Raw genomic sequence first — 13,341 nt, forward strand, 5'->3', positions numbered from 1 at the left:
CTCTTCTCCTTCAACCCTCCTTCCCATTGGCTCCCTGGGGTGTCTGTTTCAGATAAGAGGTGGCCCACTTACCTGGGCCTTGTTAGTTTGATTTACCCCTCCCTTGCTTGAATTCCTCAAATCCCAGCACCCTTTTACAACAGCCTGACAGAGATAACGTGGCTGCAGTTATTTTATTCCTTTGATAAAGGTAAAGAGCAGCAAATCTGTATCTTTAATAACAAGGAAAGAGAGAAATGGCTTCTGCCTTATTCCTACCACTTCTCCTTGCTTTGAGCCAAACAGTCTCTTCTATCCTTCCTCCATGGTTTCTGCAGTTGGTGTGTACAGAGTTGTGTCTGGCCAAAGGCATTGTGTGTGTGTAGTTTTCTGAAATATTTAGGGATTTTTTTAATTTAAAAAAGTGTGGTCATTTGCAGTACCTAAATAAGAGAGAGCCCAATGGACAGTAGAGAAATAAATGAATGCCTACTAATACCAGGCCCCATCTTTCAAAAATTGAGAAAAAAGAGATATGAAATTGCCCTTTTAGCTAGGAATTAATTTAGTGGGGGATGTGTAACCTTACAATAGCTTTAATCTGGGTATATCTCAGAGAGATTTTTAAAGCTTACATTGTCTACTAGGCCTGCAGTCTGAGCCAATCTGTGTTTACAGTACTTGGAATGAGTAATGAGAACAATGAGACTTGCTCCCAAGTGTGCACTGGATTGCAACTTTACTGCGCAATTTGGGCCCTGAGTCTTCCTCCCACCCCACCTAACCATCCCAATTCACACTGTTATTTCCTAAGGATTTCTCACAAGATCCAGACATTCCCTTATAAAGTGAAACAACTGAGACTGTTGGTAAGCTTCAGATCTGTCACTCAGCCAGGAAGCTTGCTGAGTTGATCCTGAGTCACTCACCACATCTTAGCCTAACCTACTTCACCAGTTTGTTGTGAGGGTAATATTATGTGGTGGGAGCCAACTACCACCCTAAGCTCACTAAGTCTGTTAAATAATGTAATAAACAATAGCTGGGTTTCTCCAAAGCTTCCTTACTATAGGAATAAACATATAGGCCTCCCTTACAAGCCTGTTGTAAGGATTATTGTGACACTTTGAGCACTTAAGAGGAAAGCCCTGTATAAAATCTGTCTTATTATATATTTTTATTTTAGTCAGGGATAGATTTGTTGTTTATTCCTAAAACATTATTTTATTTATAATATGGTTTTAAATTATTATCTCGTTTACTTCATTGCTTAGAACGTCTTATAAATTTAATGCAGGATGGGCAGAAGTCCAATAAAGATAGATGAGTATTACAGTTCCCCTTCTATCTTCCTCCTCATTTGTTTTACTTAGATAGCAAAGACTGAAGCTCTGTCCCTCCTACTGACAGAAAAACTGAGAGATAAAAGGGGATTTAAATGCCTAGCAAGTCAATTGATTTGGGTGTTCCCAGCCACTATCCAGCTGCTGGGAATATAAATAGAGCTAAAGGACTAGAAAATGATAAATTGCTACATTTCATTTGCTATATTTTTCTGGTAAGATTTTTTTTTTAGGGCTGTTTTCCAATTTCTGAGCCAAATCTCTCCTTTGGGTGCTCTAAAAGTGAGCTAAGCTTTGCTACTTAGGAGAGGAGCCCCTCCCCGCATCTGCATCTGAAGGCTCCCATAATTTGGCTCAGTCATGGGCTCTCCATGGGGTGGGGGTAAGTGTGTAGGCACAAAGAAAGGTCCCAGGAACCAAGATTACACTTTAAGGGCTTATTGGGGTGCATGTGTGTGTGTAGAGAGAGATTCTGAAAAGAACACTCGGTTTTCACATGGATTGTTTAGAATTTCTGATGAAACTGCAGAAATGTCAATGCAGAGTAGGAACAGCCAATCAGAAAGCAGCTCTTTGACCTTTGCCCTTCTCTTCCTCAGCAGGACTGCTATTATCTTCAAGGGGGGAGAGCCCTCCTCGCCTCTTGTTATACCTTTTTTATGATCTAGGATTCTGAAGATAATAATGACTCCATGTTACATAAAACAGATACATTAATGTCACCAAGTCCCAAAAGTATGGAATCAACCCAACTCCTTCAGAAAGACTGGGGGGAGGGGAGTGATAGAAATTCAGAGAGCAGAGCCTTAATAAGGCCGAAAGAAGAGAGGTGCTGCCTTAGACCGCTTTTTCCTTCCTATTTGAAATGGGATATTTAAAGGGCCCTTTGGCTAAAGGAGATCAGAGTCTTGGCAAGATAACTGAGTATGACTGAATGCGCTGCCATCAAAGTGAACAAATCAAATGTGTGATTTTGATTCGTGCTGTAGAGTGTTAGCCTATTACACTCACTTGCTACAGCCCCAGCTGCTAATGGGGGAGAGGGGGAGGACATACCCAGGCACCCACCTTTCATCTGGGGGATGCTTCTCCCTAGGCTTGGCTCTTTGGTGACACGGCTTGTTTGGCCTCAGTAGAGTGTAGATTGTGATCCAGCCCTCCCCACACTAGAAACCCATTGGCTTCTCATTTGTTGGATGTCTGAATCCTGGTTTCTGGGGTCACAAGTAGAAGAGAATATATGTTGTGGCAGCAGCAAATTCCACTAATATTTTTATGTGAGGAGCTAGTGCTGCCTCTTGATCCTGCCTGAGATAGAGTGCCTGATCAATCAGCAGTGTATTTTCCAATGTACCCTGCCATGCTACATCTTGAGAGGACAAACGAAACAAGAAGCAGTCTTTGTGGTACTCCTGCATAAGGCCTGTTCCAGAGCCTGGAGATGACTTGTTCCTCTTGCCTTGTTTTTATGTACAAGTGTCTAAGAAGGAGCCCCCACCCGAAAGGCTCTTTTCCAACATAAATTCTGCTTAAGGGTCCTCCCTTTTGCATCTTAATTCAGTTATACTAAGCAGGTGGGAGTGTTATGTTCCATTCCTGTCTGAAATCCAAGCTAAATTCCAGACTAGCTTTGGTCATCTTGATAGATGTCTTGAACAGGGAACTGGATAGTGGGAATGCAACCACCTTGATTTTACTTACTGCATCTCTCAGTGGCATTTGACACCATTGATGACCATGGTATCTTTCTGTCTGAACTGTCAAGCCTGGGCTTAGGAGGCATAGTATTATTATGTCTCTAGTCCCTTCTTTAATTTCAGTACCAAAACATAGTTCAGTACCCCACCCCGTTGCCTCTGGTTTGTGGAGTGCCACAGGGTCCATCTTATTCCTCCTATTCTTCAACATCTATATGAAGCTCCTAGGAGAACTCATCCATCGGATTGGGCTTCAGTGTCATCAGTAGGCAGATGGCACACATCTCTACCTTTCTTGTCCACCTAAGAATCCCAGGGGAGGCTGTGGAACTCTTGAAGAGCTGTCTGAATGCACTGCTGAGATAAATATGGAAGAAAACACTGAAACTTAATATGGAAAAGACAGTGGTTCTATGGGTTGAGAAGTCAGCCAGTCTGGATAGTGATGTGAAACTGGTTATGGATATGGTTAAATGAAAATGGGGGGGGGCTTGAATAAAATTGGGGGGAGGTAAGCCCTGCCCCGTTTAATCGATCACATGATGCAGTACATGCACACAATTTGAATGGCAATGCCCATCAACTTGGGGGGCCTCGCCCCCTCAATTTTTTTTGGGGGGTGGGGTGGAGCAAAGGCCTCTCGGCCCTCAGGAGTTGGCTCCTATTCATGAAAATTGCATTGATTACCAGTAAGTTTCTGTGCTCAATTGAAAGTCCTGACCAGGAATCCAGCTATCTAAAGTAGTACCATCATCCATATAATCCTGCCCATAAACTAATATCTGGGGTGTATGGGGTGTTTGTTAGCGGAGGGGTAGTACATCTGGTGAGGGACACATTGTGCTCCTTCTGTGGTAGTTTATACAGCTTTGGTCCCTAACCTGTACTCAGGTTTGACTTGTGACTGGCCTGCCAAACCACGTGAGGATAGCCAGTATGTCTCAAACCCTTGATGAGTTAGGAATTTCTCCTGCATGTGAAGATCAGCTCTGGTGGATTGAGCGTACTAGACCAATAGTGGGTCCAACAATCGAGAAGGCAGCAACTGTACATGCTGTAGAGGAAAAAAATCTGTACCCACTGCCTTGTAGGACATCTTTGGGAAAAGAAAAGGCTAAGGCAGAGCTTTCCAAACTGTGTGTCGTGACATGTTAGCGTGTTGGCTGCAGTGTGTAGGTGTGCCACGTGAATGCTCCCCATGCTCCTCCCAGGGCTGGAAAGGTATTAGATTAACTTTTGGTTTGCTAGCAAAACTGAATTACTGTGTCATGAAATGATGCATGTCTAAAAAGTGTGTCACCAACATGAAAAGTTTGGAAAGCTCTGGGCTTAAGGAATAAACCCTACACAAATCTTGTATCCTCCTTCCGGCAACTCCTGCAGCCAAGCTGGTGCCAAATGTATTGCTCTGATTTTATTTGGACGACATCTGCAAGGCCAAGAGGGGGGTCTTTTCATCTGGGCAGCCCAGGACCTCCATATACACTGCCCAGTCTTGCTTCCTGGAGAGGTCACTTCAGTGCTGCAAGGGGCAGGCCTTGGTAATATGGTGCCCTGTGTGAGGCAAAAAATTGACACCCCCCACAGCCCTCACACTACTTTCCCAAAAGCCGAGTAAGCAAGGTGCTGGACTTTGTGAGTGCTCTGGCAGGGTCCTAGAGCCCTCCTGCCTCCTTCCCAAAGCTGGGCGAGCAATAACTAGGCTTTGGGAAGGAGGCAGGAAAGTGTTCTCTTGGCTCAGCACTCTGTGTGGGGAAACTAGTTGTGCTGCCCAAAATCCAACTCTGATGCTGCTAACGCAGAAAAGCAACAACATTGGAGGCAGCAGTTATGAGTTACTGGTCCCTGCAGCCACAGCGATTTGGCTTCGCCTTCAGAGGCACTCTCCATTGTTTCTTGAGACAGATGGCTGACAACCAGACTAATATCTGTTTCAGGGGTCTTTCTTGAGAGCTTGCCATTAAGTTGACATATACAAGAGGAAGGGCTTCTCACTGGCTGTCCCCCAAATTTAGAACTTCTAACTGATATACATCTTGCTCCTTCACTACAGGCCTTTGGCAGGCCTGAAATTCTCTTCACTGCTGCATTTACCTAAGACCCAAAGTAGTTGTGTATTTCAGAACAGCAAGTTCAGAATAATTTGTACCCTTCTCTAACGTGACCACTATATCTCCACCTGTGTCTCCTTCTTTATATGTATCTCATTTTGTAAAGTGTGGCTGTAAAAATTGGCTTTAAAATATTTTAAATAAATAAAATGCTGCAACCTGGTGCCCAGTTCAACATGATACTGATCTGACAGGCAGCATGAAACCCTGCCTGCGGGCATTTGTAAAGCTAGAAGAGGAAGGGATCTATTATTAATGGCAGAAAGTGAGGTGAAATCAGGGCAGGGAAATAACATGAGCCATGATTAGTGCACATTATTGAAGAGGCCCAGGAGTTGTTACCTTTTGGATGCACAGAAGCCACAGGGAAAGTGTCAGGCTGCAAGATCCACCACAACTCTTTCCTATTTGCTGATTAATAACACTCATTAATTAGAAGAGCACATAATGGGATTGCTAATTGCAACTGATGGAAGTCCCATCTTTGCTAGAAACATTCTGGATTTGGCGCATCATATAATCTCCTTGTCTTTGATTTTATCTGTAGCAAAAGAAGAATGCAGAGAAAGGGAGGCAGAGGCAGGGAGTCAGAGGAAAACCCCAAGGATAAATGTAATGGATGGCAAAGTCTCTTTGAACTTATGTATACAAACCAGCCCAGCTACTATCCTCAACATCCTGCTGAAGGCCAGAAAGCCATAAAAATTTCCAGACTCTGAGCAATCATGAGAGGCATCAAGTGCAGGACAAACTCTTACTGTAATGCTTCGGGAAGAAAGAGAGAAAAATCCTCATCCTGAGCACACAGCCCCAATTGTAAAGCAGGCTCATGCTGGCCTTGTAAAAATCTGTTTATTTATGTATATTATATAGGCTGAGCAAGTGATTACCAGCGTGACATTATGAGACTCTTGGGGACTCAAGATAACCTGAGTACTAGGAGCCAGCTCTGACTTTGGGGGGCACACAGATAGGAATCAGCAACATCAGGAAGATCACATCCCAAAATCCAAAATAGTCAAAGCTAAGTGGCTTCTGCTTAAGTCTCCAGCACATCCTAAGACCATATCCAACTAGATTCATTTACCACCACCACTTAGGTGGGACTTTTAAGACAAAAAGGTAGACAGTTGCCCTCTGCAACCACCCATCAACCTCTCCCAGTGGCATAATGGGTCAGTGCATCTGGCTGTTAAGCAGAAGTTTGGTGGTTCAAACCCACCCAGGGGCAGCTGTAAGCACTGCAGTGGGTTGGACTAGATGACCCTTGGGATCCCTTACCAATTCGACAATTATATGATTCTAACTCTAAGGTGATATCAAAGCCTATGGGTGTGTCATTTTTCACAATGACGAGAAGCAGTAGCAACTGGATAATACAAATATAGACATGGTAAAAAAAATCAACAGGGCATTGAGTTAGGTCAATTTTAAGTGCAAAATAAAATAAGGGAACGCAAATGCGAGCAACTGTTTCCTTTGCTAATACTATTTTATTATTACATTTGTATACCACCCTTTACCCATAGGTATCAGGGTAATTCACAATATTAAATCACAATATAAAACCACGAAATACATAATCAAAATATAAACAAAAACAACCCAATAACAGTTGTTTCCTTAACTGTGTATCTCCCTAGAGGCATCCACTGCTTCTTTTGTTCCAAGGCACACGGAATCATAGAATTGTAGAGTTCGAATCATCTATTGTAGTCCAAACCACTGTTACAGGTGGCCCATACAGGATCAAACCCACGACATTGGCATTATCAGCACCATGCTCTAACCAGCTGCCCCCTTGAGATCTCACAACTCACGATGCCAGAGGTTAACAAGCCTCTGTGCATGGTTCCTGATATGGAAGGCAAAACTGGAGCAGCCCATAGTCAGTCTTTGCACCACCACTGCCACCACCCCCGCCCCTCCACACATGCATGTCCCAGTAAGTACCGTTGTAGCTCCCAGACATCCTAGAACTCTGTGAACATGCCAGGAGTATCTGAGAAAAACCTTCGTGTCCTGGGTGATGGCAATGACATGTCCTTAAGCAGACCTTCAAATCCCCTGAGCCAGATAAATGAAGGTGCTCTTTTATTAATGGAAGGGGAATGAGACAACAGTGCCAGGATAGCCTAAACCCTTCAAGAGTTCTACTGAGGGCTGGGGCTTTTCTTCCCATTCTCTCTGTCTGTCTGTCTCTCCACTCTAATCCTTTCTATTGGCTCGCCCAGTAACCTTACAGAAACTTCTCCTCTCAAGTGCCACCTATTGAGCTCTGCTCTCAAATTGCCCCCAGAGCCCACTGGATATTCCTTCAGATGTCTAACAAGCGTCGAACACAACTGAGGTTTAGAGAGACACAGAAATCAATACTGCGGCTTCCACCAGTCACGCTGAGGGATTAGTCGTCCCAAGGAAAAGCACAGACAGTTGAATAAGAGAATCATGACTCCGAATAACCTAAGAGGTTTATGAAGCTCGAAGGCAGCCTCTGGCCTCCTTGATAACCTCCAGTTGGCCCAGAAAAAAAGGAGGCTGTGAAAACATTCACTTAGCTTCCTCCCCTTCTCTGTCAATGAGGGCAAGCTCTAGAGCTCTGGGGTCAACAACAGTGCACTAAGGCACCACCACAGAATGTCCAGGACACAGTGACCATTTGCCGCATTGTTTGCGAGGAAGCTCATAGCTCTCCAGCCAAGGAATGTGTACCCAAATGCATATACTATGCTAAAGTATGCATAAAAATGCATGTGGTGGTGAAAATAACGTACAAAATCCATTATACTATATTAGGGAAAGTGCAGAAAGTGTATACTAGGGGAAGTGAAAACAAAGATGTGTATGTGAGGAGAAATTTGCATTAAACTGCTGGTGAATTTTGTGAGGACTTAAAAAAAATAACAATCTAATGTGAAGAACAGAATTTAAGATTGGAAAACTGGAAAACTGAGATAAGTCAACACTGACAGATTCACCCATTATTAACAGTCACCTTTATCAACCTGGTACTCTCCAAATAATAATAATAATAAATTTTATTTATATCCCGCCCTCCCCAGCCGAAGCCGGGCTCAGGGCGGCTAACAACAATCAAAATAGTTCAACATTCTAAAACATTCATTATAAAATTAATTAAATCAAATTAAAATCAAATTAATGGCAACCATCAAGCAAAATTTTGTGCAGATTGCCAGAGGAGGGGGTCAGGCTGCGCCCTGACAGAAGGCCTGGTGGAACAGCTCTGTCTTGCAGGCCCTGCGGAAGGATGTCAGGTCCTGCAGGGCCCTAGTCTCTTGTGACAGAGCGTTCCACCAGATTGGAGCCGCGGCCTCTAGTTGAGGCCAGCCTAACCTCTCTGAGGCCTGGGATCTTTCGGGTGTTTTTATTTGCAGACCGTAAATTTCTCTGTGGGACATACCAGGAGAGGTGGTCCCGTAGGTACGAGGGTCCTAGGCCGTATAGGGCTTTAAAGGTTAAAACCAGCACCTTAAACCTGATCCTGTACTCCACCGGGAGCCAGTGCAGCTGGTACAGCACCGGATGGATATGATCTCGCAGCGAAGACCCCGTAAGGAGTCTCGCCGCGGCATTCTGCACCCACTGGAGTTTCTGGGTCAGTCTCAAGGGCAGCCCCACGTAGAGCGAGTTACAATAATCCAGTCTGGAGGTGACCGTTGCATGGATCACAGTGGCTAGGTCAGGGCGAGAGAGATAAGGAGCCAACTGCTTAGCTTGGCGGAGATGAAAAAATGCCGCCTTTGTTATAGCTGTAATCTGCGCCTCCATAGAGAGGGAGGTATCGAAGATTACACCCAAACTCTTCACGGATGATGCTGGCACTAATTGCACCCCCGCAAGAGACGGGAGTTGCCCCCTCAATCCCATATCGCTCCGTCCCAGCCAGAGGACCTCTGTCTTTGAAGGGTTTAACTTCAACCGGCTCCCACGTAACCATCCAGCCACAGCTTCCAGACATCTGGTCAGTGTATCTGGGGCCGAGTCAGGATGGCCATCCATCAACAGATAGAGTTGGGTGTCATCGGCATACTGATGGCAACCCAGCCCAAAACTCCGGACAAGCTGGGCGAGGGGGCGCATAAAGATGTTAAAAAGCATCGGGGAGAGAATCGCACCCTGAGGCACTCCACACACCAAGGAGTGGCGCGATGACAATTCCCCCCCAAACGCCACCCTCTGTCCCCGACCGGAGAGAAACGAGCGCAGCCATTGAAGGACTGTGCCCTGGATCCCCACGTCGGCAAGGCGGCGGTCCAGGAGTTCATGATCGACCATGTCGAAGGCTGCTGACTACAACTCCCTATGGTGGCTGGAGTTGCAACTTCTGCAGGGCATCTGATTGGTGAAGGCTAGTGAAATGGGTCATGTTGGACTTAGACGATGGAGACTCAGGTTCAGTTTGCCACTAAGCCTAACCTTTACAGGTTTGTAGTGAGGATAAAATGGGGTGGGGGGGTGGGAGGTTGAGGACAAACTGTGTGCCACTCTAAGCTCCTAGGAGTGGGGGAAACCCAACTGGAAAATCACTTTCTTAGCTATATTCTCAATGTTGTTGCTTTTGGGTTTTGTTTTGTTTACATTTATTGGCATAGTAATAGACTACAAAGAAAGAACTATTCAGCAAATGAAAGAGGGTTGCAAGGGCAATGAGGCATATTGGTCAAGCTTTTATGACCCCTGTACTCTAGCAAACCATCTGATAAATTTAAGAGGACAAATGTTCCTCAGCACATGCCAACCCAGTGTCACATGCTTCAAAACTACGCCCTTTGTGTCCAGTCCATTGTTCCAGCAAGCAAGAAGGAGTCTCTATGGTGGACAGTTGGGCCCTGGGTGATGCCTTAGTCCCAGACCACCTCCCAAGAAAGACTGGGAGGGTGCTAACATTTTTGAACTGATTTCCAATAGTTTGAAAGTGGACTTTGGGTGTGTAGCAGGGACAACAGACAGAGCATGTGGGCAGTTTTGCACCTTTGCCTTGCCGCATATCAGGCAAAACAAGTCCTAAGAGGCAGAAGAGGCTGCCTGCAGACCTTCTTCTCCTCCTCCTACCCCTCCATCATCTCCACCTGCTGCTCCTCCCTATCATAGGCAGCAATTTTATGGTCAGCATTACTAGCTGAAACCCTCCTTTGAACCAATCAAGAGGGAGACTGGCTCTCTGAGAGCAGCTGCAGCACTGCCTGACCCCCTCCGCCAGCAGCCGCCATAAATCTGCCTCACCTGATGGGAGATGGGCTTTTTAGGATGTCTCCGGGTGCTTTGAGGTAGCACTTCTATGAACTCCATGCCACAATAAATAACGCTACCTGCAATATGTCTTTGGGAACGTGTCAGCAGCCGCTGTCCTGCCATGAATTTTTATTCTTTTGCCGTCTGGAAGATAGATTCCAGATACAGCATTTTCCCGCACTTAGTGTCAGATCTCTTTACCCCTTTGCCCCAGCAGAATGACAGGGACCACAAATAAAATAAAATAATAAAAAAGCAGTGTAGGAGAAATAGCTGGAGAGCAGAGGAAGAGCACGGCACAGCCTTCTCCTGTGGCTTCACGGATGACAACAGCACCCAAAAGGCAGCTACCATAGCTCCAGCAGAGAGGGAGGCATTTGGGGCCCTGAAGGGTGGAGCTGGCCTCCAAAGACTGTAAGCAGAGGACAAGGCGCTGACCCAAAGGCCTTGCAGGTGTTACAGAAAGACAGAGAAACAAGGGCTCAAAGGTCCTGTCCAGCTCTGCGATTATTGCCCTCTGTAAAATGACCTCATTTGGCAATCAGACATTAGCCAATAGCTGAGGCAGGCAGGGACTACATGGAGTCCAGCTCATGGTGCATGCTTGAAAAAGTCTTGCTCATTCTGTTGAACTAACCTTTGCCTCATTGACACTGAACCATGGAAGGAACAGGAGGAGCTGGCCCAGATGGAAGGAAAGTTGCAGCCCCAGCCCCTAAGTGATTAGAATAGCCTCCAATGCTGAACCTCCATCTTGGGCGAAACTTCTCATGTCAGGCACAGAAGCCCTGCCAGAAAAGACGCAGCAAATCCACTTTAATTAGCTGCCATGTTCACTGACAGAACAGGATCCTTCTTCACACCTCTTGCCTTTGTCCCACTACAGAACCCTGAAGTTGGGGGCAGACTATGAATACATGGCAGGAACCCTGTGGCCTGCCTGGTCCGAGCTGACTTGTTCCCTTCCCCGCCCTTCATGGGGGGGTTGCAGTAGCTGCAACTGCGGAGCCTCAGTGGGGACCTGGCCTGCCTCCATCCCCACCACAAATGGTCCCTCCACCCCCGAGCCGCAGAATGAAAGTGGAGGTGATTTACAAGGTCATTGACAAATGCCTGTATTGATCGGGTATTAAAGTGTCTTGTGATTAATACAGCCTTCGAAGTAATTAGTGCAGAAAATCTCTTATATCTCAACATGTTTAAATAATGTATCTGCGAACACCCAGGCCTCCTGTCAATCAGGCTGGCTCAGGCCAAACACCATATCACCTGATAACTCATTTGGAAACTGGGCTTCCTGCCTGTGGAGTAGCTTTCAAAAACAGTGGCTCTCGCCTAATTGCCCACAGTGACCTATATTTAGAGCGGTGGACTTCATTAGGGAGCAAGAGGGTGAGGGTGGAGAAGGCAACGCTCTCGTGCCCAGTATGCTGAACAATAGCAGCTGACCCCAGGAGGAGATCCAAAGGCATTGATGAGAGGCTGTGTGGGAACCCTGGGAGGCTGCATGTAAATGGCCCTGCCTGCCCCCAGCCAACCCTGTCGGAATGGCAGCCCCATTCAGTTCCTCCCTAGGTTTGTTTCCGGCCATGCAAAACTGGCCACTTTTAGCCCAGCAGGGAAGGGTCCAGCCTGCCTGCTAGGGCTGCCGCCTATCTTTGTTAAACTTCTGATCTTGGCAGTGCAATTTCCTTAATTACCAAGTGAACCACATGCTGGTGTGGAAGGCCTGCTTGGAATGCCCAGTGCATTAAGCCGAGGGAGAATTCATTATCCCTTAACACCAGCTGGAATGAATTGTGTGCCTGACACCTCGCCCAGCAGCTCAAGGCAGTGCAGAGCAGCTCTGCTGAATGAGAGAAGAACGGCTTTGGACATCTCATTCATTCTGCTTTACAATTACTCTGAACTACAGCAGCTTTCCAAAGCCAGGCACAACCCACACACTGCCACTGGCGTCTGCTATAATCGGTGGCCTTGGGGCTGGCTCAAGAGTTCAGAGACCCTCGGCAAAGTGGTCACCGCGGTTCACCCACACACCCCTCCCCTGCTGTGAGCTGAACTGGAGGCAGTGGAGGACAACAAAGAAAGGGGCGCAGAATATTCCTTGGGACTCACCAACACCCTAGGGCATTGTGGGAATTTTTAAATGGCAGCTACCTCATGTGGGGGCTTTGCCAGGGTATTGGTGTCAGGCAGACATCTGGGGGTTTTGGATATCGAGTGCCTGCCTCACATGTGTCATACACCCCATATACGCAAAGGAACAGTCAGCATCGCAGAGTTAGCTTTATTCTCAAGAAATTTTACTCACAAATCACTTTGCCAGTCAGGAGCAGGAGTTTGGAGGACTTGTTTTACCCTTTCCCCAAAACACTAAGTGCACACTAACACAGGTACACACTCAAGGGGATATACCAAAATGTAAGAAAAAGAACAGCTATGCAAGCAAACAGGGGCTAGGCCACTGATCTGCCTAGCTCAGCCTCTTGTTTTCAGCAGAGCCCATGTTTACACTACAGGAAAGTTCACGTGGAGGAGAACATGATAGAGAAATCTGTTCTCTGTTGTTGGCCTCACAGCCTCTGGTAGTAAGACTCTAAGTAGCCTGACTCTGTATAAATAGACTGCTCTTCATAAATGTATCTAATCCTTTCTTCTTTTTCTTTTAACCATTTTAGTGGCCAGGAGTTCCACAGAGCAACTGTGGACATGGTGTCAGGAAGACTTTGGCCCTTGAGAGAAGCTGGGTTTGACTTCTCCCTGGTTTTCAAGGGAACAGATAAAGGCCACAGGTCAGACAGAGTTCTCCAGAAAAAAACATTGGCTGCCTCTTTGTCATGTTTGCCTGTTCAGAGACGCCAATGGTCCATGGGGTTTTGCCCTGAAGCAGAAAGGAGAACCAGCCTCCAGCCAGTCATCTTTGTTTCTTTCAGAAGCCCCAATCGTTTCTCAACT

The 13,341-nt window shown here is 46.2% G+C and overlaps 1 protein-coding gene across 2 annotated transcripts in view; it reads right to left on the reverse strand.

Moving 5' to 3' along the window:
* The window catches only part of ZFHX3 (zinc finger homeobox 3), a 408,431-nt gene that overhangs the window by 253,614 nt on the left and 141,476 nt on the right, over nucleotides 1-13,341 (reverse strand). The window contains exon 1 of one of the 2 annotated variants that reach the window (XM_083513429.1): nucleotides 259-1,762. The exons of the other annotated variant lie outside the window; for it this stretch is intronic. The gene's annotated coding sequence lies outside the window, so the exon portion shown is untranslated. Of the gene's footprint in view, nucleotides 1-258; nucleotides 1,763-13,341 lie in introns of those variants that run through there. 2 annotated transcript variants of the gene reach the window in all.

This window comes from Podarcis liolepis, assembly GCF_965112155.1.
Source record: "Podarcis liolepis genome assembly, chromosome: 7".
NCBI lineage: Eukaryota > Metazoa > Chordata > Lepidosauria > Squamata > Lacertidae > Podarcis > Podarcis liolepis.